Raw genomic sequence first — 27771 nt, 5'->3', positions numbered from 1 at the left:
TAATCACGGAAAAATAAGAGAAAAGAGTAATATACACATGAGATAAGTAAACGAAGAGAAAAGAAACTACCAAGTAACAGACAAGAAGAAAAATTGAAAAATGCTGGAAACCTGCCCGTCTAGGCGTCTCGAACTGTATTTGTTTCGGATATTTTCACCGTGTCGGCAAAATTATCTAGCAACCGGAACTGCCTCTCTGACCCTCCGGTGCCTTACGGGCTTTCTCCTCTGCGTTTATAGGCCGTTTAAGTCGACGCATCGTCCACATCGCTTCGCTCTCGCGCATGACGAAGGTGCAAGGCACCCGGCATGTTTAATGCACCGCGCAATGCACTTCGGCGGCGCGGTCGCGAAAGCGTTACTTTCTATACCATAATTTCTCTTAATTATAGAAATATTCATCTTTTTTTGTTATACCAAGTTATACTAACAATAAGAAGCGCATTTTATGCCCGTGATGTCATATGCAAGGTGATCGACCAAAGGTGTGTGCGAAGTCAGTTCTCGCTTGGAAATATTGGTCTAAAATTAAATGAAGAATGTAATCGATTAATACTCACTCGATTAAAGATCACCTCGTGAATAACGGTTTATTTTCGATTGTTTGTAATTTTAAAAGTATTCGTGGAAATTTTTATGAAAGTAATAGATTTTCGCTTTCTCATCCGTTCGAAATTTTTTGAATAATTGGAATCGTCGAATTCTCTCATTAAATCGTTACATTTTCGCACCTTTAGACTCATATCCGGCAAATTTACGACTGCACGATTGCGCACGGTTGAATCGGCCCGCATATTTTCTCGCTCAATATCTAAAACTGATGCAATAATCATTTCGGGGGCAGAATATTTAAGCCATCTGTTTGCATATACATTTCCCATGGCCGGTGTGATTTGCATGTTCGCCCGATCGCCGCCCATGATTTTGTTTGAGCCTTCCACGGAGACGGAAAATGCATGGCGATATTAATTGATTCCCGGGGCACGCTCGAGCCCGTAAATAAATTAATAACGCTGCCACCCATTGTTTACATGCGCCGCTTACAAATGGCGCCAATAATGATCGACGCGACTAATATACGGTAAACTTTTATGTCATAGATTTAACCGTCACTCGTAACTAAAATTTGGAGTGTTATATGATTCAACGGCAGGATCTAATTTTGTGCTGCAAAGAAGTTGGAGAGATTATACAATCGATTTAATATTAATAATATAAATTCGTAACAAATGTAAAATATATACAATAACCTTTATATCTAAGAGGTTAATTAATTTTCGAGTAATCGTGGGACAAGACAACTGTAAGCATGTTTGTGCCAAATGCAGGTCGTACATCTCAATTGTGACACATGTTATAATTGACCGCCGAAATGTCTGACGAAGTTTAATAGAGAATCATCGATTTGCTCTATCGAGATTGATCGATAGGGAGGAGCATTAAATGGCCGATTACAAAAAAAAATGCTCATCGAAACCTGCCATTCCTTTCCTGTCAAGACCCATTATCGAAAGTTCCGATTTATCGGCTGCAGAAAATAATTGATAAACTGCACCACGTCTGCGATGCGCGGCGAGTGAATCTCCGAGCAGTTAATCAATCACAATATTTCGACACCGCGGCAAGTGCTGCTCCGTGCATCTACCTTGCGTTGATTTACATTTAGTCATTTTTTCTGTTAATGTATCTAGAACGCGGGGAATTCAATTAACTGGAGATTCAATATAATCCATCTTTCTCGTTTATAACTTCCATAATTTATCTTTCTTTTAACGCTACAATTTTTATTCACACTTGATGTATACATTGCATTACGCTTGTGTAAATCTTCGTCTTACTCGAAATTATATAATAAAAAGTTCTTATATATACATATATACACACATTTTGAACTACATAATATTTCAAATTCTGAATACACGAAAATTCTCTTCTATTAAATTTTTTTTTCAAATTTTTAAACAGTACAAAATTACCTTTTTCAAAAAAGGTAAAAAAAGGGCGCCAAGTACACGCGTGGTTGTTACCTCGAAAAAAAACCCAAGTGGTAGTATCATTAATTTTATTCAAAAATAAATAAAATCTATTCTAACCTAGGTGGTAGTAGCTTTATTAATTTTTATACAAAATTATTAAATTATAAAATAAAAAAATATTTAATTAAAATAAAATAATTTTTAGAACCTTAAAAAAGCAGCGCCAAGTTTTTTACAAGAAAAATTTATTTATTTTATTTTAATTAAATATTTTTATTTTATAATTTAATAATTTTGTTTAAAAATTAATAAAGCTACTACCACCTAGGTTAGAATAGATTTTATTTATTTTTGAATAAAATTAATGATACTACCACTTGGGTTTTTTTTTCGAGGTAACAACCACGCGTGTACTTGGCGCCCTTTTTTTACCTTTTTTGAAAAAGGTAATTTTGTACTGATATCATGCGTTTTGTAGTGTTACGCATCCTCTTCTAAAAAGGGCATGTCATCTATACGATCTATCGAATCTGTCGAAATATTGTTGTCGCTTTTCCGCTTTTCTCGTCCTGCTGCCGAGATCATCCTATAAATACTAAATAAATTATATACATGTATAATATAAATATAAATAATTTTAATTACACACACACACACACACACTACGTTTACGCGAACGTTACTTCTGTAGTAACTTACGATAATTCCTTCGCGTAAACGGGATTTTGTAGTAACTTACGATAATTTACTCCGCGTAAACGAGTGAATTATCGTAAGTTACTACAGAAGTAACACTCGCGTAAACGTAGTACACACACACACACACACACACGCACACACACACACACACACACACACACACACACACACACACACACACACACACACACACACACACTATCTGTCACGTATACTATGTTTACGCGAGCGTTTTACTTCCGTAGTAACTTATACGATAATTCCTCCACGTAAATGGAGATTCTGTAGCAATGTATGATAATTCATCACGCGTAAACGAGTAATACCGGGATTACGATGAATTTACCGTATCGAGACGCGACGGACGCGAAGTAACGTAACGTAAACTTAAGAAATTACGATCGCCGTAACGTGAAGCAGCGTGCATTTCAGAAATGATTTGACAGCTTGGTATGAATAGAAGGTTAAGATTAAGGTTATCTTTAAATTACGGCGATCGTAATTTCTTAAGTTCACGTTACGTTACTTCGCGTCCGTCGCGTCCCGTTACGTTAAATTCATCGTAATCCCGGCATAAATTATCGTAAGTTACTACAGAAGTAACGCTCGCGTAAACATACAGTTTGACAACTTTTACAAGGCAGCATATACGTACGTGTTTGTACGATTTTGTAGATATACACCTTCCTTCTTAAAGATCTCTCGGCATCAGATCTTTACGGTCAATACTTATATATATTTCACTATCTGTCACGACGCGGCAACGGGTAGGACTATCACACACTTACACTTCTCCCTTTCAAGGCTGTCAAAAACTGTCACGGCCTGCGGCAGTGTACGGGTGCACTCTCGTGTCAAAAATGGGAAAGTGACACACCAGCCGCCATTTTTGTCCGACGTGGACGTTTCTTAAAAAAAAATTTTCCACATTTGGTCTTTGCATTGCAATATCTTCGCTCGTAGGGCACGTAACGAAAAAAAAAGACTCTTATTTATAAATCAAACCCCAAGCTATCGATCGAACCTACTTAGAAGTTGATCCGTTCACTCGTTATTGAGATCTCAAAATCTCGGATACTCGCAACTCATGCGTTCGCATAAAAGAGTCACGGTGCGTCTCGCTTCGCGCGTACTTGGCGCGAGACACTACCGTGTCTCTTGATAAGTATACTTTTTAAGAGCTATAAAAAATAATTTCTTTCAAAATAAATGTCGCGAGCGCAGTGCAGACTACTCTGTTATCGAGAATCCATCGATCATCAAATCGAACAATTCGATTGAAGGAAGTATCGTCTACTTTCGTAATAAATGAGCTTCGCGAGGGAGCAGCAGTGCTTTCAGGATAAACTCGTCAATTCGCGTTTCGTCGGGCGATAAGTTTCTTTCGCGGGCACGAGTTTTATTATCCGCCGGCACGAGTCGGGCGCGAGTCGGGGTAGCTTCTTCATTAAATATCGATTCCCGGACGCGAGCGAGCGGAGCGCGCGGCGCGCGTATCGTGCATATATATACGATACGCGCGTCAGGCCCGCATCTTCCTTATCGGAATCGCGACGATAAAACGTACATTCGTATACGTGTATATACGTCTCGCCGGACCGCATGAATTATGCGCGTAACGCGTGCCGCTGATGCCACACCTCTCGTACCTGGGTGTCCTATCCGGCGAGCATCGCTTTATCACCGCGCGAAAATCACCCCCGTATATTTCAACGCAGCGTACAATGCCGAAAATACGGTTTTTTTTTTCGGAATGAATGAATGAAATTACGGTTAAAAATTGGCGAGATCGCCGCGATATTCTCTCTGACTCTCTGTGCGCGGTACAGGAAAGAAGATGTCGCACAAGCTGGACTGCGCACGACAAAGGAAAGGGATTTATGCGCTGTCAGTCGAAAAGAGCGCTCTGTGTGTGACGTAAAAGAATTTTAATATCGATAAAAAAAGCAAATTTTCTCCTTCCCATTACATAATTGAATTTTTAAATTTCTAGTACTTGGAGGAATAATACGAATGACCTAGTTCGTCTGTTTGTGCAACATTATCTTAGGCGACATATATCCACGCGGTCGAGCGATCATTCTTCGCAAGGGGTGGTTTCTATTTTTTTTTCTTTACGCAATTGTCCGCCCGACCTTTCATTTCACCCTTTATAATGTAACGTGTTAGGCGCACGAGTTGCGTTTCGCAGAGCGCGTGCGGCAGCTCGTTCTGTGGGCCATAAATAACCTGGAAACATGAATATCGCAGAACCGGCCACCCCCGGCGGGATCACTCCGAGCGTTCTCTCTCTCTCTCTCTCTCTCTCTCTCTCTCTCTCTCTCTCTCTCTCTCTCTCTCTCTCTTTCTTTCTCGTTTTTTCTGCTCCGCTATTCCCGCGTGCGTGCATGTTTTCTCGGTAATTAGGAAATTTTTCTCCTCCTCGCCTTCTTCTACGTCTGATTCTTTTTTAATTTGTACCCCGTTTGCACTCGCTCGCAAATTTTGTTTTAAATTTCTTTGCTCACGTATATAGCTCTCCCTTTTAGGAGAAAACCAAGTGCGTCGGACGGGAATTGCTACAATTTTGAAGATCTTTTTGTTTGTGTTTCCGTTTTCCAAAAGATTAAGGAGCTATTACCGTTCGGAAAGGAAAATCTTTTTTTCCTCTTTTTTCATATATATCCTAATCGTGTTCCAGATGTAATTAAAGAATATTTCAGCTTCCATTTTTATTGGTTTTTATTTAATTATCTTTTTATTTCTGCTTGTATATGCTCACAAATTTCGTGTCAATTATATCTTTAAAAAAAATGCAGTTTCATGTATTGGACGGTTCAACATGACAATTAGTTAGATTGGCCATTCGCAATTAACCTCGCCTCTTCAAGTAAAGTTACCTTCTAAATAGATTGCACATAATTTCTTTACACTATACACTTTGAATCACACAAGTCACACGTGCAATTTAAACATAATGCCAAAACACAAAAATAATATAAATATCTACGGAGCGATCACATATATTTGCGCGGATCTCGCGGAGGGAGACGAAAAATTTAGCAGACCTAGCGACCCGTCCTAGGATACCCGATACTCCTCGAGGACAAACAACGGCGCGCGCAAATCCTTCCACGAAATTGTCGCCCCAACATTTTCGCAGGATAGAGACAAAGGTATCCTTTAGCGAGAGGAAACGTACGGTCTATGCACGCGCGCGTGTGGATGTGTGTGTATATGCGACAGCAAATAATCGTGCCGCAAATCGCGGACTGGGCCCGTGCCGCGTGCGTGCACGCGTGTGCGTGCCGGCCGCGGGATTCCTGTTCCGTGGAAGTAGCTGCCTCCGCAGTTAAGATCTCATCATGGTATCAGGTTTCCCCGATTCGTATCGTCGACCAGTCTCCGCTCCGTCTCGTCGTCATCCTCACCGTGATCGCAGTCAGGCATGTTAAAAAATATCTCGCCTGCAGTTTCCAACGGGCAATAACATAAAATATCATTACAGACGTGAAAATTATGAAAATTACGTTTTTTTAAGTTTTTAGTTAACGCATGTTAATATTAAAAAATGTTTTCCGATTATATATTATTGATTATAATAATGTTGAATATAAATGAGAAAATAATAAATGTTCGACGTATTCAAACATGCATAAAATCTCAAATTTTACATCTCAGATTTTCCCAATTAAATCGCAACGTAATGTCTAATATATCGTTTATTATTATTTATGCATTTAAACGTGGCATAACGAAACGCAGGTCTTACTACTTTGGTCTCTGTGTGTTTGTGAATGTATATATATATATATATATATATATTTTAAATACTTTAAATACTTTAAATAAATATTATTCCAACTTAGAGCGAGTATATAAATATTTAACTATTTGTTCCGCGGGTTAGATCTGCGGTTAAAAGCTTTTATATTTGATACATATAAATCCATAAAAAATAAATAATATCTCGAAAATTGAAAATATATTGAATGAAACTGATAAGTGCCAGAAAACGGATTAATGCATATTATATTCAAAAATGCTGTTTATTTCAATCTTCTTGTTATATACTCATATATTTATTTCAAGTTGTCGATTATTTCATGAATCGCATGGCACGATCAATGATAACTGCAGTTGCGTTTCAAACATATTAATATTCCTAAGGCTCGCAACAACGTCAATAAAAGTTCGATACTTTCGAGAAAATGTTAAAATATATCTTCGATGTTACCATCCGCTCGGAAAGATCAACATTTGTTGATAATAAAAATAATAAAAATAATAAAAATAATAAAGATAATAAAAAAAAATCATTCATGTATCACCGATATTTTGTCTGAAATTAATTCCTGAAAATTTGCCTGTTTCCAGGGTGTACAAATAACCCCTTAAAACTTGATTCACGATTTAAACTATTAATACCCGGGAAATATGAAAGCGGAATGAGTTACGCGCATATTATCGCGATATAATCCCAGCTTATTCGTCAGGGGGTTATATAAGTGCGGCAAGTATTAAAGTGTACCGAAGTGCGCATTCTGGCGACGTGGCTTAACGGCCCTTAAATAAATCGCGACCGACCAGAAACATTTTGCGGTCGGGAGACGTGTTTGCGGCAAAAACGGTTCGCGGTGCATCACGCGGAGAACCGGCTCTAATGACGTTTAATAAACGGGGAATAAAGTGACACCTCCGCTTACCCGTAGATCACCGCGACTGCATTGCGGCGTTAGGATTCCATGGCGCGGAAATTGTCGAAATTTATTAAAACTGCACCATTCGACCGCGCCGCCAACTGGATTTCACATGCAATCCGACTACGTGCTTTGATGCGACGCGAACGCGACGTTTCAAAACATCTGTGTAGAAATATCCGGAATTTTCATGGACGTGCAAAAATTCTATCAAATTTTGTTAACAAACGTTGGATGAAGTGATTATTGACTTCATTTATTGACTTTATTGACTTTATTAATGGTAAAAAATGATTTGTGAAACGCATCGCTCGCATATTATATAGTTGTTTAATTTACTTCTTTATTTCCAATTAAATTCTTACATTTTATTATATACACTACGTTTTCTGCGTTCTTGCAAATTTTTGCTCAAATTTTACAGTGCTCACAAGAGTAAAATCAGTTTCTTTTCTCTAAAAATACGCTCTTTCAGTAAAATCTATTTTCCCAAAAGCGAGACTGTAGAATCCTAGAACAGAAGCAAATCATATTGTACGGATCGTGAAATAGAAAATTTCCGTGAAAGAGATGACGTATATTCCGGCGTTTTAATCGACAATTAAAGCGCGCCGGAATTAATCTCAGTGCATAACTTTTGCACAATTCAAAGATCTGCCTATATACCGATGACGAGTTTAGTCGACAGTTTCATGGTAACTCTTCTTTTTGTCTCGCGGCGTCGCGTAATATAATAGGTTTGTAATACCTTGGGCACATGCAGGTATAGCTGAGATGATCTATTACCGCCAAAATAGGTCAATTAGGCGGCCTATCCTCGGGCCACGTTGCTCGTTCCCAAAATTTCGAGGTAATTCTGTTTGCCCGCTTTAATTACAGGGTCCGACCTTCACGCCGGCAACAAGATGGGATGAAAGTGACATATATATTCCGGCCGGACATTTCGCGGCGAGTCATTTTCGCGCACAATTATACATATAGTCTTCTAACGATCGCGGAATTAATTAAGTCCTGTCCATATGAAGCAAAAGTTTCACACTATATAGACACGGAATAAACGTCGCACAAAAGAATTTTCTTCTAGCAAGCGACGCATATTTTTCCTTAGTTCTTTAATACGTTAAAAAAGACACATCTACAGAAAATTTTATTTTGCACTTTTTATAGGTTGAAGACTGAACGCATTCTCTCTTTCTCTTTCCTGAATGTATTTGTCGTTTTGACATTTTCAATGTTTTGGAATAGGTATTTGAGAAAATATTCCAAATGAAGATTATTGATTTATATTTATTTTGTCTTTTTCAGAGTATACATTGCAAATTGTAATAAATTTATTAATTAGTTTTTATAGCAGATAGAGATGAAGAGAGTCCAGTTAACGTTATATAAAATATTCACCTATATTTTTTACATAATATTTTAATTATAAATGAAAGCATTATCTTGCAAAAAGATAGATAATCTTGGTTACATTAACTTATCATTTTATTGATAGAATAACTTATATAGTAAATATATGATGACACATGTGTGTACAACCTATATATATATCTGCTTATAATATGCAATTCTGCTTAATAGGCTGTGAGTTATTTAATCTCTGTTTATCAAAGTGTAAATCACGTGAAGTTGACTATATAATTAAGATACTTATTTTGCGTAATTTTCACATCCCTTGTAATTTCACATTGTGTGGAGCCCGAGACTAAACTGAAATTTCATCGAAGCTGTATGCGTGCAGAATTTTCTTTGTAACGCGTATGAGGAAATACTTTGATGGCCAAGTAATAGAGCGCCGGCGAGATGAGAATATCTTGCGCGGCGCCAGACAATAGACGAGAGCTGACTCTGTGATAAAGTGATCAAAGAAACAACAAAGTATCGGCCAAGTCGGCTACGTTAACGCTCATAAACGCGTTGTTAACTTATTTAACCTCACAATAGTGAGACTGAAACGTGAAGAACCCAAAGGAACCGAAGCGTCGTATGTTCTATTCCTGACGGCAAAGCTACACATACACATACAGCTTTTAAATCGCGAAAAATGGCATTAAAGAGGCATTTACAATACGTCTTAAAAATATACTATGTTTCTTACTTATGCTACATAAAATTGCAGGAAAAAATTAATCTTACCAGAGTTATAGAGCCGTGTACTTTAACAAAAGATAGCTCTATCTTACCAGCATCCATTTTGAATTTTCCATTTTGGAACAAACCCCGTAATTTCGTTGCTTCTTACGCATCGTATCATCAATCGCCGTCGATGCCGTGGTGGCCCCTTAATCCGACAATTACAATGATTTTACCAGCAGACAGCAGAGAGCAATTATTTCTCTCTTCCAGAATTCATATTAACCTGTGCGTTATTGTGTATTCAGCACGACGGCATTACAAATGGTGGATGCAATCCGGCACCGAGTAATTGCATTTCATAACGACTTATGAGCTGGTTGATACGAGGGTAATTAGAGTGCATACCGTTGATGCGGGAACAATAAGCTTCGCGAGCCGCTCTGACAGAGTAAACTGTTAAAGGGCGATCGTAACGTTTCGCATTTAATAATTAATTTGTGCCGTGGAGGTTATCACTCCGTATTTACTACATTGTAGGAACTATGACTGCTCTTAATTAAACGTTTACGACACGTGTTATTCCCGGAACGTACTCTATAATATATCTGGGAAGTTTCCCATATGTAGTAAATATTTCGCGATCCTAACGCGTCATGAATTGAATAAAATACAGCCGCGCAATGACATTTTAACTACGATCGACGCCGTCAATAACGGCGCGCTTATGAACCGAAAAAAACGCATCGAAAATGTGAAGTAAATAATTGAAAAGATGGGACAATTCTCTTTGTTAAATAGTAAATGTATATCAGTAAAATCGCGGATATGGAGTAAATATAGCGCTAATGCAACTAGTAATACTTAATTTTACGATGTTGATTCTACGATTTTAACATTCAAAGGATTCTTTGTGAATATATCAAGTACACTTGAATAAATCTTATTAATATTAAGAACGAGCGCCAACTCGTAAACTTTGAATTAAATTCGCATCGCTTCCGCGGAATCTTGTGCGCCGTTATAAAACTGCACGTTTACTACGCTAATTTACTTCAAAAAGGCGAATATGCGATTTTATAACGTCGTCTTTTGATGCGAGACGTTCTCGAAAATGTGCTGGAACGATATGCGCGAGACGGGAATTCCATCGTAAAACACGGCCGCGGTAAACGTCGATCTCGAAACTATACCGACATAAATCTACATAGTTTGAAGTTTAAAGTGAAAAGGTTTAATTCGCGTGTTTTCTGAGAACAGTGCTAAGAAAAAGTACGTTATCTAAAAATTTCAAAAGCAGTATTACAGTAAAATAATCCTCTCTGTATAATGAAATAACAGAATTAAAGATAAAAGAACTTATCGTGAATTTATATCTTAATTCTATTTTTACGAAAATTTCTTTCATCTTCTATTTCATAAATGTTTACTGGTATAAACACTGAATGCGATTTCGTAATAAATTCGGCGAAACAAAAATATACTGGAAAATAGGACACTTTTCGAGGAGGAGCAGCGGGGCGGCGCGACGGCGGCCATGGCGAATAAACACGCGCGCGACTTGAAATACGCTGATTACTCGGAGCGTTCATAAAAGTCGCGCATTAATTCCGTTCTCGAGTCTTAGATCAAGCACGAGAGAGCAAGCGGGGAAGAAGGACGAGTGCGCGAAGCCGGCGGGTCGTGCTCCTGGGAAGGAGCGAACGCGCCGCGCAATAAAGACGACCGCGCGGCGCGGCGATATTAAAAGTTTAAAAGCGCGGTCATAATGAAATTGTTGCGCGCGCCCCAAAACAACTCGCCGCTGCTTCAACTCCCGTTCCTGTCGTCCTCCGCCGCCGTGTGAATCGCTGAATATTTTATTCCACTGTGGGATGCGTGCCCGTGGAAGCTTAATCACGGCCGGCGCGGCGTGGGCGCGCTCACGTGCCCTGATCGTGTGGCACGTAAGAACGCGCGTCACGCGCCGGCTTCCCCGTATATCATCCGTGACATATCGAGCAATATTTTCGCAGTTATGTTTTCGTAGTTTATTTCACGCGCGCACCGCCGCGTTTCTGACGAAAATTGCCGGGTCTGTTAGTAACTAATGCGCGGCTGGTTAGGATGCGATAAGATATAGGACATGCAATATGTGTGGGCAGAAACGCGGTAGGAACAACACGGTCCGATTTACATTTGTTATCAGTCTCGAGGTAATTGGATCATGTGCGAAAATGTATACGTACATTTAATGCATATAAATAATTCCGCAGCTGTGTGTAGCCATCAGGAGTGCTTGGATTGCTTATAAATTTTTAATTTGGATTTAAGAAATTGATGGCGAGACACGGGAATGTTTCAGTGCCATTTGGTATACGTATATATATACGACCATAATCTGTTACACTCTCGCTTTCGGAAACGCTACGGATATTAGCGGAGCCGTTTTTGGTCGCACACGGCCGAAATCGCATAAATAAAAGAGGTCTCTTAACGTAACCGCACTCTCGCATATAGTAGCCAAGTTCTCGCCGCATCTCGCCCCGGGAACCCCCGCCAACGTCGGATTACCGCGCCATTAGCGCTCGCGTAAATCCGAGGCTTCTATCGGGCGCACCGATATTTCTGGTGTATGTGGCGGGCCGTACTGCTGTTTTATTAAGACGCGCTTTCTCATTAAGAAGTCTCGCGCCATTAGCGCGGCCTACCACACGAGCGCGCGCGCGGAACGTTCATTCGATAAATTAGCGATACTTATTTGCCAATTCGATATACGCGTTTCCTTATCCATTTAATCCTAGCACATTAAAAAAACAGCACATTCCATTCTATATCATGTAGCATCCCTATCATCTTCAAACATACAATAATTAAAAAAATAAGATAAAGGGATTTCTTTGATTTAATCTTTTCTTATTTGTTCATTAAGAGATTCATTAAGAGATAAATTTCCAAGATGTACATTACTTTTTAAACTAAAGTTGAAAGATATATAATTTTTAGTAAATATTTATTTTGAATTATTAGCATAAATGGAAGAATGTATTAGGACGGATTAAGATTGATAGTCATCAATTATATATATACAATATATATATAAAATATACACACATCTAAATATTCTTTGTTTGCTTTAATCTAATTCTATCTTATTATTATGGAAGTTAATATACTCATATATACATATATATACATATATATACATCTATTAATATAGATGTACACGTTATAATGTATAAGAGAATATATATGATTTGGCTTTAAAGATTTCGAGAAAGAGTCTTGCCATCAATCTTTTTAAAGAAACTTTAATTATATCGTATATACTAATGTAAGAAACATATGCAATATTCAAAAGAGCCAAAAAGCACTTTGATATTACTTCTAGTCGTTTGCGGTATTACCAACTCTCTTCCACATTTTCATTTTATTCTCTAGCACGATTGCGAAACGCAGTAATATTTTAAAATCGCAAAAGACAGTTTTACAAAATAGATTGAAATGTTTTGACATATTGCACATTGAACATTCCAAATCTCACTTTCCTATTCAGTTTTATCGTCTTCCGACACAATCGTAAATCACACCTATTTCTGCAATTCAATAATCCATTCTGGTTGTGGACGATATATTTGAGTAGAATATGTTCTAATTTGGTGTAGAACTGCATATTCTAATTTTAATTCTAATGGTTTTTTTTAAGCATTTTGAGTTTTGTATTTCCTTAGCAAAATCTGTTTTGATCTAATTACGAAATAAATGAACAAATTCGATTTGGCGTGCTCGCTATCAGTCGCGAATATAAATCATAGCCATGTTTTGATATCACAATTTGTAGGGTTAAATTTTATCTTTATTATTAAAAAACTCTTGAATATATATTAAAGTATTAAAATAATTCTTACAAAAATAATTTTAAATTGAATCAAATAAAGTAAATTAATGAGTTTTATTTATTCTCTCTTATTTAATTTAATCTCAATTTATCCTGAAGCTTATAATTCAAAGCTCTACTGATGCTTAGATAATTTTATTTTGGAAGAAGAGAAACGTTTTAAAAAGAAATTGAAAGAATTTAAAGATAAAACTGAAAGAAGGCGCGAGATGTGAGACGCCCCGTGGCGGAATAAATACGTGGCGCGCCCGTTCGTCTCGGCATTTCTATTTCTCGTTATTCCGCCGTACCTTTTTGTTACTTTAAATTTTCGCGACGCGACCACCTCTACCCGCCGCGTTGCGGCGCGCGTTTCGTAACGTTCTTTATGCACCGGTATAAATACAATTTCTGGCAAGCAAGGCTCGCCACCAACCCTCGTGTATCCTCGCCGCGCTTTATATGCATGCACGCTTCCCTCCTCAGACTCGTCCTACGGGATTCGGTAAGATGCACGGCAATTTCTCCGGATCTACAACTTGTATATCGTTCCGCATTACAGATTTAATTTCGCTTGCATTAAGAGGCTTGCATTAAGATGCATCTCTCTCGCGTAGCCGAATATGCTTCGACACGTCGATTTTGCAATTTTGCATTTTATATCCTGTGCCGAAATATCTGCGCCACAATTTTGTTACATTAGTATACCTACATCTACGCAGTTGTATATACGGTCCTTTATTTATTTGGAATCATAAATTTGTTAGTGTTGAACAATTGCCTATTGTTAATTATTTAAAATTTGGGCATATTAATTATTAATATTTCTATTTAGCTATAATCAACACATAAAAATAAAGCGAGCCTATATAAGCTCGCTATATAATTTATAAATTATACGTTTCTTCATCTGTGAGAGGAAAAATAACATTCGCATAGCAATACTGAATTCTATATGATCGCGCGAAGAATACTTTTCTTTTGATTCGCAAACACCATCAGTCACTGCCAATTAATGCTAACCTCGCATTGTCAAGCATTGTCAAGCACACGCTATATAGAATACGGTTGTAGTGTTCCCCGGTCATTAATAATTTATCTCAGCGTTGATTCAGCAAATGGAACTTTTGCAATTATAATATTCTCATTAACGAACCGCGTCCGTTGACGGCGCTTATTATATACCGCGGCCACGCATCATACGCTCAGCATTACAACGCCAAAGTATTATCGATGCATTTACCGTATTAAATAATATGCTAGGAAACGTAGATAAAATCGTATTATATATTGCAATGATCTCCTACTTTTTGCTAAGCTGCTACTGTCATTCTTAATTATCTTTAATATTTTCTACCGTGTAGCGATTATTTTCGTCTTTGGCATCATTTCAATGTCCAGTCAACGAAATAATTAATCCTGTTCTGTATAGCTCATAGCAAAAAGGAGAAAAATGTATTATACAATGCATATATACGTATATAGATATAAATTATACTTTTTATTTCAAAAATAAATATTTAAATTATATATTTCAAAATATATTGCACAAAATATTAAATGATGACAAAATTTACATAAAAATATTACTTTAATAATTTATAAGTTTTATTTAAATTTCGTGAAATTTTTAATCTTCTTCTTCATTTTTTGCAGTATCAGGATCAGGATGCGGATGGATGATAGGCCTTTGTCATGTCAACGGGTGAGTGAAAATTTATTTAATATTCATTAAAAAAATAACTTAAAACATAAACTGAAATTGATGGACTGCGTATAATTTAAAAAATGAGATCTACTTTAAGAAAATATATTAATTCAGAGTTCGTCGCTTTATTCACAATTACAATTAAAACATTGATGACATTTAGAAATCGTCGTTTTTAATAAACGGAGTTTCGACGGTACGTTGAAAAGATTTGATGATACTCATGACGCATCAGCATGAATTCTTAATACGACGTCGTTAGAGGTGCCAATATATGTGACTGTCGATATTTGATGTGTTCACCAAAATAATTTTCGCGGGCGAGTAGCTTGGACACAAAACTCGCGGTTTCTGTCCGCTCGAAATGCTTCGGAATTATGGGTAGCGAGGACCGATGCGGTGTGGTGGGATGGCATTGTTGTAATTTGATTATAGATTCCATCGACGTTGAGTGTTATTAATGCTGTTGCGCGCAAGCAGTATGGTCGCATTACTGGCGATTCGTTAATATCGAGTGGAATAATTATTAAATAGTTGGCCCATCGTCCTTTACCTATTAATGTACCTTATTTTCTTCGATTGTTTCTGTTAACCGTATTTTTGTGGAGAACAACGCGTTACTGCGTATCAATGCGCATAATAAATTATTGATTATTTGGTCCTGATATTTATGCATTGACATTCATTCAAATATACATACTCGATTATTGATATTTATGATTATATATACCCTTATGATTAACCTGTATGCGATATTTTTATTCTCGCAAACCTTTAACAATATTTATTGAATCTCAAACTGATTCAAATTCCATAATTTATAAAGATCATGATTATAATATGTACTCAGATGTGAATACTATTGATACTTACTAAAAAACGGAAAAATAGAAATTAAAATATTTTAGTTACTTTATTATATATATTTATTATACAATTCATATTTTTCTAAAAATAAATAATAATTAAGAATTATATTAAAAACAAAACAGTTATATCGTTGTTAATACAAAAAAGATATAAATATGTTACGGAATTTCATTATACATATAGATCACATTGCACATTAAGCGCTGAAGACCAATTCGTTTATCCGTTGCCAAAATGTTACCATTCAAAATTGGTAATGGGCGAACAAATTTTTTATTGATGTGAACACGAGCGATCATTGTTGTTCCGAAATTCCCCGCGCGGCTTTTGACGCTGCGGCATTAAGAGGCTCGCCATTAGTCCCATGGTTATTAGCCATCAAAGCACGAGGCGCAGTCAAATTAACCATAAATTACAGTCAATGTTGGGGCACGAGCGATTATTTACAGCCGACTCATGCATATACGCATGGCGTATATTTCGTGTGCCGCATTTGCGATCCAGCTCCCGTCTCGCGAATGGGCACTCGTAATCATAAAATTCTAATCAGGCGATTATTGACGCGATACTTTCAAGCGAGATTACACTAAAGCGCGCTCGCGAACTCTCGTGCACCGTAAACTGCGCATAATCGTTAAATCAGAAACATGTCCGCGCGTGGATTTATCTCGCCGCGTTTAGACGGCGAGATTATCTGCATAGCATTTCCTTATACATCCCACTGCATAACGTCACGCTGATAATAATTTTGAGATAATTAGCTGACACCGCAGCATAATGCCGGAGCTTATGAATGCGAGTTAGTAAATATGAGCGCGAGCTTGTATACAAGAAAAGCTTAAATACCTCGCGAAAAGAGAGTAAATTAATCGTTAATTTTTCTCGTTTTCCAAAAATAAATAAGAGCATAAGCGTAAATAATTTCTACCACTTGCACTCCACTATTCTTAAGGGTTATATAGATGTTTCCCTATTTAGATAACAGAGCGCTTTAATCCGTAGAATTAATTAGGTGGAAAAATCTGTGGTATCCAATTAAATTCGCTCGCGAACGATCCGGATCGCTCGTAAAAAAAAAAGAGATGATTAACGGCGAAAGTCGACGAGGTGGAAAAGAACGGCAGCTTGTTTCGCGCGAGATAAGCGTTGGAGCGGCGCGAAATAAACGCCTTTCCGTAGATGATAGCGATTTCGAGCGAACGAACTATCGCGCGAAGGCAGCATTAACGGGAGGAAAGCGTGGGAAGAAAGGCGGAAGGGCGGGGTTGGTGTATGTGCGCGCCCGTGCAGTAGTAAGAGAGACATCAGGAACCCCCCCCCCCCTATTTCGAAGTGGCGCGGCACGATTTTCTACACTTACTCGTCCATCACGCTGATGAGTTCGCAGGCGGTACAATGCCGTAAGAACTCGGCGGGAGATAAGCGGACCGAAAAACCTTCGAGCAATCCCTAATCCGCACGATAAAATATTTCGTACGTGTACATATATGTGTTTTACGGTGGATGAGAAGAGAGATTCGCGTGAGCAGGTTAATCGTCGATTGCACTTTGTTTTATGTTACGCATGTTTCATTTTAAATCGTTTGCACTTTGTGTTATGTTTTATGTCTTATTTCATATCGTTTACCTTTCGTGCGCGTGCAGTATATACTTTTCTTTCGGATCGAAAATATTTCATGTCGAATCCGTTATTGATGGTAGAGAATTGCGTTGCATTTCGCATAATGTGATATTGTTTAAGTTTCTGGATAAAATAACAAGATATCGAAAAATCTATGTATATATGCAAAATAGAAAAATCAATAAATGGTCGCGGTGATTGAAATAAGTATAAAGGAGGAACAATGCGTTATTTATACGCGTCGATAAGTTCTGGATCGCTCTTTGTTTTTTCCGTTTTCATCACAGCTCTTATACCCCTTGGTTGCGTCCCGCTTTCGCTTTCGATGCAAATTTTTACCCTCGGGCGCGATATTAAGGGCTCGCCAGTAAATGGCGTCTTTTAATATCGAGAACAGTTGCTAGATCACGTTTCGTGGAAGCTTTTACATTGGCGGATGACGATTGTACACGTATATCAGCATTATCGCAATTGTATACGATATTGTAAAAAAAAAGCATAATACGGATAATTTACAAGTAACAATTGAAATCTATGTTGCGCGTTATATCAGAGATATTAATTAAACAAATGAATAGTAAGGGCGCTTATTATTAATCACTAAATTACAATAATTTCAAATTAACTTGATAATTTTCAAATAACAAATTAAAATCTATGTTGCATTGTATCAGTGATATTATTAGTCAAAAAATGGCTAGTAAGAACGCTTTAAATTATATTAAATTACGATAATTAACTTCAAGTGTATCACAAAAAAAGAACTTATAATTTTTACCTTTTTGGAATATGAAATTAATTTATTTATCACTCTCTTTTTTCAGTTTCTTACAATTATTTTTTACCGACGTTTAAAGTAAATTGAAAATTAAAACTTACTTTAACTATCAGAGACGCACATCACAATTTTCTAATACTCCAACGTGATATTCTATCATTCATGGTTCTCATTTCAGTCATTTCATATTATGCAAAATGTTCCCTCGTCATATTTCTTCGAAAGTCGCGTCTCATTGTCGCGAGCAGACTCAGCAGACCGGTCCGTTTCCGTTGTTTAAGAGACACCCAATCTGCAAACAGTCAATCATGGGTCCGGGGGTGACTTCTGGGGTGGAAGACAATTCGCGCACAGCCACTGAATATTATGCTTTCTCATTGTACCGCACCGCACGTCGTCATCTCCGGTGAAAAGCAAGACGCTCTCTTGCCAATTTATCGCCGCCATACCTGCTGTTGTTTTCCGTTGCGAAGTATATTCCAGACGGGATGAATTCTCCCCTTTCCCATCTTTAAATTTCAGCAAACAATTGGTCGCAGCAATCTTCTAATCGATACCGCTGTTGAATTAATCGACCATCGTTATTGATTAAAGATACTCTTTAAAGTTTGTTAATATTACACGTTAATTATACGCTATATGAGAATTAATTTGTGGACTTGACGATATGACTATATTAATATTAAAATCGTAAAATCCGTCGCGCATTACCGTAAGTTTCGGTGAAACTCATCACGTTACGATTGTCCATTCGGTCGACAACCTTTACGGACCAACTACAACCGGCTGCAACGGGAAGCAATCTCAGACGACAAAGATCTGCCGTTTTCAAGGATAATTAAGGATCTTCCGAGCGTCTGCGACCCTCTGATACGAGACAGAAGTCAATTAATAATCCTTTGTGAAGGAGCCAGTTTGGTCTTCCTTACAGGCGACTGTATAATATATCCCGACGGCGGCGACGGCAGCGATCCGCCATTCAAGATCGGCATCGGGACAATGGCCGCTTAATCCTGAAATTTTTTCTAATTACCTCCCCCCCCGGCACGGAAGCTACCGCAAGCTAATTAAACTTATTCCGAAATTCGCCGCAATTTCTTTCGCAAACATTATTCATTGTTAAACGGTTGGGCCACTGGGTGGATCGAATTAATCCGCGCCGACTTGGATCGAGAGATCGAGAAAGGCTTTCCGTCTAACAATAAGAGGATTTCCATTTTCTTTATGATTCAAAATAGAGAAGGTCGCATTTGTGTGCGGCCTTCCATTGTTAGCGCACGTTTAAGAAGGGGTCAAACAAAAAAGATTGTCGCTGAACAATTTAATTTTATAATTATATATATACTTATTAGTTTTCGCATTCTACATATATTTTATCCTAATTGCTAATAAAATAAGCTATAGTCTGATATATTAAAAATATTACGAAGACATATACGCACAATTTGTGCGTGTATCATTATATGTGAAAGATATTTTTCTTTTAGCATTTATTTGAAATGTTACAAATGAGAAATACATAATGAGTAATACGTTTACAATATGTTATCGGCACATAAAACCTTTCGTAATGAAAAAAATAATTTTAAGAATGTAATATTTACAGCGAGATTGAGAATACGCGTATATCGCTTACGAGCTGCTCTTACGCGATAAAGTTAAAAAATTGCACCGCTCAAATGAAAGAGACGAGACCGAGCCTTTAAGGACCATTTTATCTGCCGCACGGTAGATCCTGATGGCCGCCGAATAAGCGTTTCGTAATAATTTCAAGGGCGTCGAACCGGGTAATTCCCGAGTGCGCCGAGGCGCTAAACGCGATTATGTAGCGCAGCCGGAACTGGATATTCCGCGATAATAAAAATTGAATAGCCGGCGCCTGGTCGTCGAAGATACGAGCGCGTAATTACGACGAGCACTCAATTCCAAATTGTCGTGTGCATAAGCGTGCGTGCATGCGTGCGTGCGTGTGTGCGTGCGAGTGTACGCCAACAATCCGCTCACGATATATGACCGTATACGCACATTGTTGCAACAATTTCACGCCTTAATTAACAAATCTCGCGAAAATATTTTTCCGAAAGGATATTATAACGAGCAAAAGTTAAAGTTTTTTTGCTCGATTGATTATATTAATTAATCAATAATTATGGCAATCTTTTAGACATTTATTAATTAGATTCCGCTAGCTAAAGTAACAACGTAATAGCAGATTAACATGGACAATGTGTGATGTGCGCGTGTGGCACACGCAAAAATTATAATGTACTTTCATAAATATGAAATTTTCTAAAATTAAGAGATAATGAAATTATTCATCAATCTGTTGATTATAATCTTCCGATTTTTTTGCTATTTAAACTTGAATTTTATTAGAATAATAATATATTATATTATAATAAGTTATTCATTTATCTCTAATTGAAAGAACATTTTTTGCGATTCTCATCAAACGACGAATTAATATTAATCAAAAAGAATAAAGTAGGTTGAAAACAGACGGGCTGTAATTGTATGGCATTCATTAGTCTGCCAATTAAAAGGTGCCAATATAATTTCAAACTGCAATGAGAGCAAATTGCTTTTCAAATTTTTAATCTTGATCACGAATAATTCCCATGAAATGCAATTGCCATTATCCTGAGATAATTTATTTATCAGTTTTTGTTCACACATATATACAGTTAATATACTTGCAATATTAGAGGATATTTTCCTGTGCTCTCTTTCTTATTTCAATGTTAAATTTTAAACCATTTATTATAGTTATTTTTTTTTATGATAAAACTTTTATAAATATAATTAAATTTTTATAACATGTAATAAAAACACATTTTTTAATATTCAAAGACAACCAGATGCGTTCGGAAAAAAAGCATAAAATAAAAAACAAGTAAAAAAATAGTGCATAAATTAGAAATTTGCACTTGGCTTCCTCATAGAGGAAGTGATGTCTTAAAATCACGGTCTTACATACAAGTCTCTCAACTCTGATGTGTGTATGTGCCAAATTTACCGAAATTTCTATAACTCCAGAACTAATTAACCAAATCTTAACGATATGTATATGAAATAAAGGTAGAATTTTCCGGGGAGTACTATAGAGTGTATAGTTTTTTGTTACCGATTTTCTGGAAACCGTTTTTTTTTCTAATTCTTGAGTAAAAAAATTTGACGAAGCAAAAAGAACCCCTTGATTATTAGCAATTTTTATTAATTCTATATATTCTTCAGTTTTTTTTACCCCTATTTCATATATAATTCGTTAAGATTTGGTTGATTAGTTCCGGAGTTATAGAAATTTGGTAAATTTGGCACACATACACACATACACACATACACACACACACACACACACATACACACATACATACACACATATACCGACATTTTTTAAAATAGCAATTTTTCAACGTTTTAGAACATACTGAACACATTGGCAAAAGCAACTAAAAAAAATTTTTTTTTACGAAAACAAAGCTTCCTCTATAAGGAAGCAAAATATGTTTATTAATGATTATTAAAGGCAACGAAATAACAATTTACAAACATTAATTTTTCAATCTATTAATCATTAAAATCGTAATATACTTGAGTAAATATTTTGAGACGTTTTATTATACCTATATATGTATTATATTAATAATTTAATTTAACGATTTTTTAATAGATACATAATCCTGACTACTCGAAAACTTTCGTGAATTATAGAGAAGTGATAGTTTAACTAATGTTTGGCTTCAATAAAAGTAGCTAGGAGTCCGTTTTGTCTTTCCTGATAAGCAATTTTGCGATTTACAGTGTACTCCGATTAAAGCGAAATTGCATTCGTTACGGTGTCGTAGACATGCGTCACCTCAAAGTTTTCTACGGCGGACCACTTACAACTTATTCTTTACTAACTTCCTCGCGAAGCGCGGACGTAATCTTTCGGATTTATTGGCTCCGCATCATTTCTGATTGCTGGCACGTATATTACTCGTTCAGGAAAAAGAATTCCGAAAGATTATCTCTGCTCAAATGGCACACGACATTTCGAGTCCGAAAGTTTTAATCGACGGTAAACGAGTAAAATTGGAGAAATTATGACCAATGAAAGAGAACTATTTGAAATTTTACCATGAACATTTTATCGAGCAATTTCTCTGACAAAATAAATAGAATTATTAAAATAACATTTTTATTTGTAACCTATTTTTTATGTATTATATTATAAAATATAAATATATAACAAAATCTAATAAAGTATCTCTTATTATTATAAAACTAATTTACGTAATCTATATTTTTCTGTATGAAAATAATCTCGGATTCTATTTTTATTTGAGTTAAAATTTGTTTGTTACATAAAAAGTTAAAAAGATATAAATTGAAATAAATGTATACTTTTATTATTTGTTTGAAATATTATAAATTCAAAAGAATTAAAAAATTATTTTATTTTTTTAACATATATATTAAGAGTGTGTTATATATATATATATATATATATATATATATATATATATATATATGGCATATCGCTTCTCTATATTTTCTATTATCAGAATATTGTTGATTTAAAATATTGCTTCAAGTACCTCGACAATCGCGTCCGGTTTTCCGTTCCTTGGAAGAGGGAATTTTCCGAAAAGATCACACCGTACATCTCCGATTGGTCGATCGTGCGGCGGTATATCTCGCGTCGGTAAACTTTTCTCTCGATGCTCGAAGGCAACGCGACAGATTAAGGGCGGCCGGTAAACACGCTCGGCAAATATCGAGTCGTACATCTCGGCCTTAAAAATAACAGACTTTTCTGAAAGCACGACAGACACGTCGGCGCGTCAGCCGCACTCGAATATGAAAGGGAGACATACCGGGAGGAACGCGCTATCCCGGCGTGCTTGGACGCCGTGCAGGTGTTATGATACCGCGCGTTTACGTGTTTGCTTTCTCATGCCGGGAGAAAAATCACGTACGCGATGGCCGCCGTGAAATCGACGACTCACCGCGATGTCAGTGCAAACATTGCCGTTAATTAATTATGTATATTAAGCGTCTAATCTGGCCATCAGCTATCGCATTCTTATTGTATACTTTTTTCCTCGGTGTTCCCTATTAACGTAATTAAGGATTTTTAACGGAAAAACTGCGACGTCATTACAACGGAAGATAATTTTTCACAGCAAGTGAAATTAAAGCGATGAATATTGAATTATTTAGTTATTATTAGTAAATTATACTTTAATTTAATAAGCATAACTATTGCAACTTTTAGAAAAATATGTGAATGTAAGGGAGAGTTTTGCAGTTGGATAAGACAAATATGCATCATCAATCGTTCATTCGCTGCAGTTTGATTAAAGCATCAAACAAATCCACCTTGATGAAGGACATAGAAATTTTTTTCTCGGGTTTGTGTATGAATCAATAAAAGTCAGTTCAGGATTGACGCGTGAAACGAGTTTCTTTCTTGGCACAGATTTAAAATTTCTTGATTGCGATATTTTCAGTTTTAACAATGATTTATCTTGACTTGAATTATTCGAAACTTCCTTGCATTTTGTTTGCCCCGTTTCAATCGGTTAAAAACCTTAGAGGATACCAGAGCGAATCTTCGCTGCCTTTATATTCCCCATGTATAGTAGCTCTTCTGTTCTGAAACTCTCAAATACGTCAATTCTTCTTGGAGGAAAGGGTTAAGTGGCCGAGCTAAAACGCAAAAAAAGGAGCCGAGATCGATTCGTTCCCGATACGCCGCGGTAACGATCTGGATTTTTCTATCTCGGAGAAAAAGATCGGACAGGTGGAAAAGAGAAGCAAAAAAGGAACAACATCGGTTATTGCTCGATCCGTATAACATACGTGTGCGTGCGTCTTGATGTGAGGGTGGAGAAGGTTTGTGACGAAAAACTGGCCCGGCAAAAAAATTCCCCATGCAATAATTCGATAAGAGGTGACGGGCCAATAAAGATTTATATATTTTTACGAAACTGTCTTCAATAAATATTATACGCAAACATTACGTAATATAGTTTTAACATACGGTTAATCAAACTAAAAATATTTAAAATTGTGCAGTATATTAAAAATTTATTCCTTCTAATAAGTACGCTTTAAAATATATAAACATTTCGGTCGTAATGTTTCACATCTTGGTTATAAAAACGCTGTTTCTTATGAGAAAAAAATTTGGCCGATAAATGAATTCGTTGACAGGAACGAGGAACCTCTCATAGTCAATTGATGGACATTACTCACAGTTGCGTCTCTGGTGCATACTCTTCTTTTGTATACTCTTCGAAGTTTCGTAATCTGCAATAAGTTCACGTGCGCGGAATACATACCATATTAACGTATATAGTGCAAGCGATGATGTCTTACTCCAGTCTCGATAGCAATTTCACGCGATTGGAATTCTCCAGTGAGCTAAAGTTTTCTCCTCAGGTTCTACATAATGCTTTTCAAAGGTTTTTATGTAACTTAGGGTTTTAGAAATTTACAATAATTTCATACGTGGATATATATGAAGAAATAAAATACCTTACGGTAATTAAAAATTGTCGAGTATAATGATAATGTATTACAATACAAAAATATAATATGTAGTAATAACAATAAAAGACATAATAACGTATTGAACATATAAAGCATATGTATACATATGTAATGTAAAAAATGTTGCCTTTTCAGGCATTAAATTATTCTCTGTTAATTGGAAAAAAATAATGAATGGATTGTTAATGAAATTCTATATCAAAGCTCTCAAAAAAATTGATTACATTTATTAATATTTTCTTCATCGTATGATGGAACAGATATTGGTGGTTTTTCAACAAAAGTCAGTTTTTCTAAAAGATTAAATAAAAAATATAGAAGAAAATAGTTTTAACACAATAATTGGTTTTGTGCTAAAATCAAATATTATATATATTATATATCGTTTTTATATATATGAATTATAAGATTAATATTTTTCAAAAAAATTGATTTTATGAACTATAAAATTAATGTTTTAAAAATAGTAAGCACAAAAGCATTCGCAATTTAATTTTTCCATTTCGCAACTGATCGATGCCAGACTGTCAAGTCTACCTACGAGAAGTCACCCTATATCATTTCCGCGTTCGCTTTTTTTTGCTCTTTTATTATGCGCGCAAACTCAGACAGGTAGCAAAGCTCCGTTCTATAAATATCCGAGAAAGGAGTGTCGCACGAAAGCGAAGAGAGCAAATGAACAATATTCTAATCGATCGACCGGAAAAAAAGCTCTGAACTCCCATGAGGGCTTTTTTCTATCTCTCGCGTGCGCCGTCGATTCTTGGATTTTTTTCCTACGCTGACCAAAACTGAAAACAGCGTCCAACTTGCGACGTTGACTGTTCTCGCGAAAGGTTTGCTCTGTTTATCAAGCAACTCTCGGTCGCAGCGTTTATTCGATTATAAATTTTAGCAGCAGATTTTATTTTCCAGCGAGCAAACGTATTTGAATTTACAACATGTATGCAAATAAATGTTACTTATGACGAACACAAAAAGAATAGAAAATGCCCTTTTAGTTTTTATAAGACAAAAGTGTGTATTGGAAAAATAGAAATATTTCTAAAATTATATTCTTAATAATCGATGATGGAAAATGATATGCAGAGACATTTTCGAGATTCAATTTTTGAGATTTAGAAAGCTTGTATTTTTCTAATAATTGTTAAAAATTAAGTATTTCAAAAACTTTTGGAAATTTTTGACAATATATTTGAAAACTTTCTCTTCAGAGAATGAATTAAATGTCAGATATTGATTATTTAATCATGTCGTTACTTAAAATATATTACGAATGTAGATGCATGACAAATTATTTGTCACAAACTAAAAAAATAGATTGTCGCGAACTTCAAATCAATCTTGTATATTTATTTGTTATCGATCGGGCATTTGTACAACTGTCCATGCTCTTTAACTTTTCAGATCGGTAATCGCGATTGATCGTGCTGATAATTCGCGCGCGTAGGACGCTCGGCGATCCTTCTGCATGCGTTTCACTCACACGCATGTGGACGCGGCCGCTACCGAATATTGTTAAGCGGAAGAAACACAACGGGCAACACTAAGTACGCTCGGCGCGAGTTTAATAACGGCTCGGTATGATAATTGAGGCATAAAAAATCGAGTAATCTACCGCGGCGCGATTGACTGAGGAGCAGAGGGGAATGCGTTCGTCGCGCAGGGCCGCGTCTTCAAAGGATCGTGAAAAAGACCTGTGAAAATTTCCTACGCGGGAAAATCTAATGCTCGACGTGTGATAATATCGATTTTAAATTTTCACTCTATAAGACAAGAATTTTAAATTTATATTATAATTATTTATATATTTTATATAATATACAAAAATATATATATCACATATTGTGTAATACATTACATATGCAGTATATATACATATTATATTACAACATGCAGGGGTATTCCAGTTTTACCGCGTCAGCTGTTGAAAAGTAATGAAATTCTTCTCGATGAGTTCGAAATCGGTTTTCTTCCGCTAAAAGTTTGGCAAAATCTCTGATTATGCAAATATTAAATATTGAAGCGTAAAGACTTTTAGCGAATTGAAGAGCGAAATTTCAAGACCCTAAGTACATGGAGAAACTTCATCTTTTTCAATTAACTTCATATATAAACTTTACTTAAATAACTCAGTTTCCTAACCTCTAAAAAATAAAGAACTCTTCGATGTCCTCCAAGACGCCGCCGCTGATTGTTGAAAAGACAATTCATTACTTCAACAAAAAATAATTTTCGAAATTAATTATAAATGATTCCAAAAGTTTCGAGGCTTGTTCGTGAAATTACTTTTAAAATACATTTTCAAGAAGGGCGGCGTGGAATACAGTTATGAGGCTTTTTTTTCAAGAGAGATGCATGCGGCCCTGAAGCCTCGCATCTCAGGGCCCGAACTCGGGTTCTATTACATACGCGTTCTACGTGCAAGTCAATTTACGGCGGAAAGTAGCTACGTGAAATTGTTTCGTCTAAGGTAGTGGTTAATTTAGCTTCGGATTCCACGGCGGTGGCAAAGGAGAATAGAGCTGCCGAGCGTGCGGGGCCTGCGGGGGCGGGCCCTTTCGTTCCTCATACGCGGCATGTCTACTACCTATCACGCAAATCGGAATGAAATTTTCCGCGAGCGAAAGCGAACGTGAGTGCGCGCGCGGTTTCTCGGTTAGGGTTATTAAATTAGACGGTTATTACAGCCCGGCCCGGGAAGCAAGAAGCGCCGAGGTCGGCCAAATGGCGGAACTGGAAGAGGGCGTGGAGAATCGGTCATTGTACCTACGGGATCAGCTGACGTTGACGCTTCCGCGTTGAACGCGACTTTTGTCAAATTGGAAAGTTTTTGCGAAGTTTTCATTTTGCTCTAAAAACGTGTCGATCGTGTTATAAGGTTAAAGTATCATTAGACCAGATTGTTCTTCTCGCTAAAATAATGAACTTCACTAAATATAGTACGCTTATATTTGGAATAAATTCAATT

This window comes from Temnothorax americanus, unplaced genomic scaffold, assembly GCF_048541705.1.
Source record: "Temnothorax americanus isolate GAGA-0224 unplaced genomic scaffold, ASM4854170v1 Scaffold2, whole genome shotgun sequence".
NCBI lineage: Eukaryota > Metazoa > Arthropoda > Insecta > Hymenoptera > Formicidae > Temnothorax > Temnothorax americanus.
Note: the sequence above shows the minus strand (reverse complement) of the source record.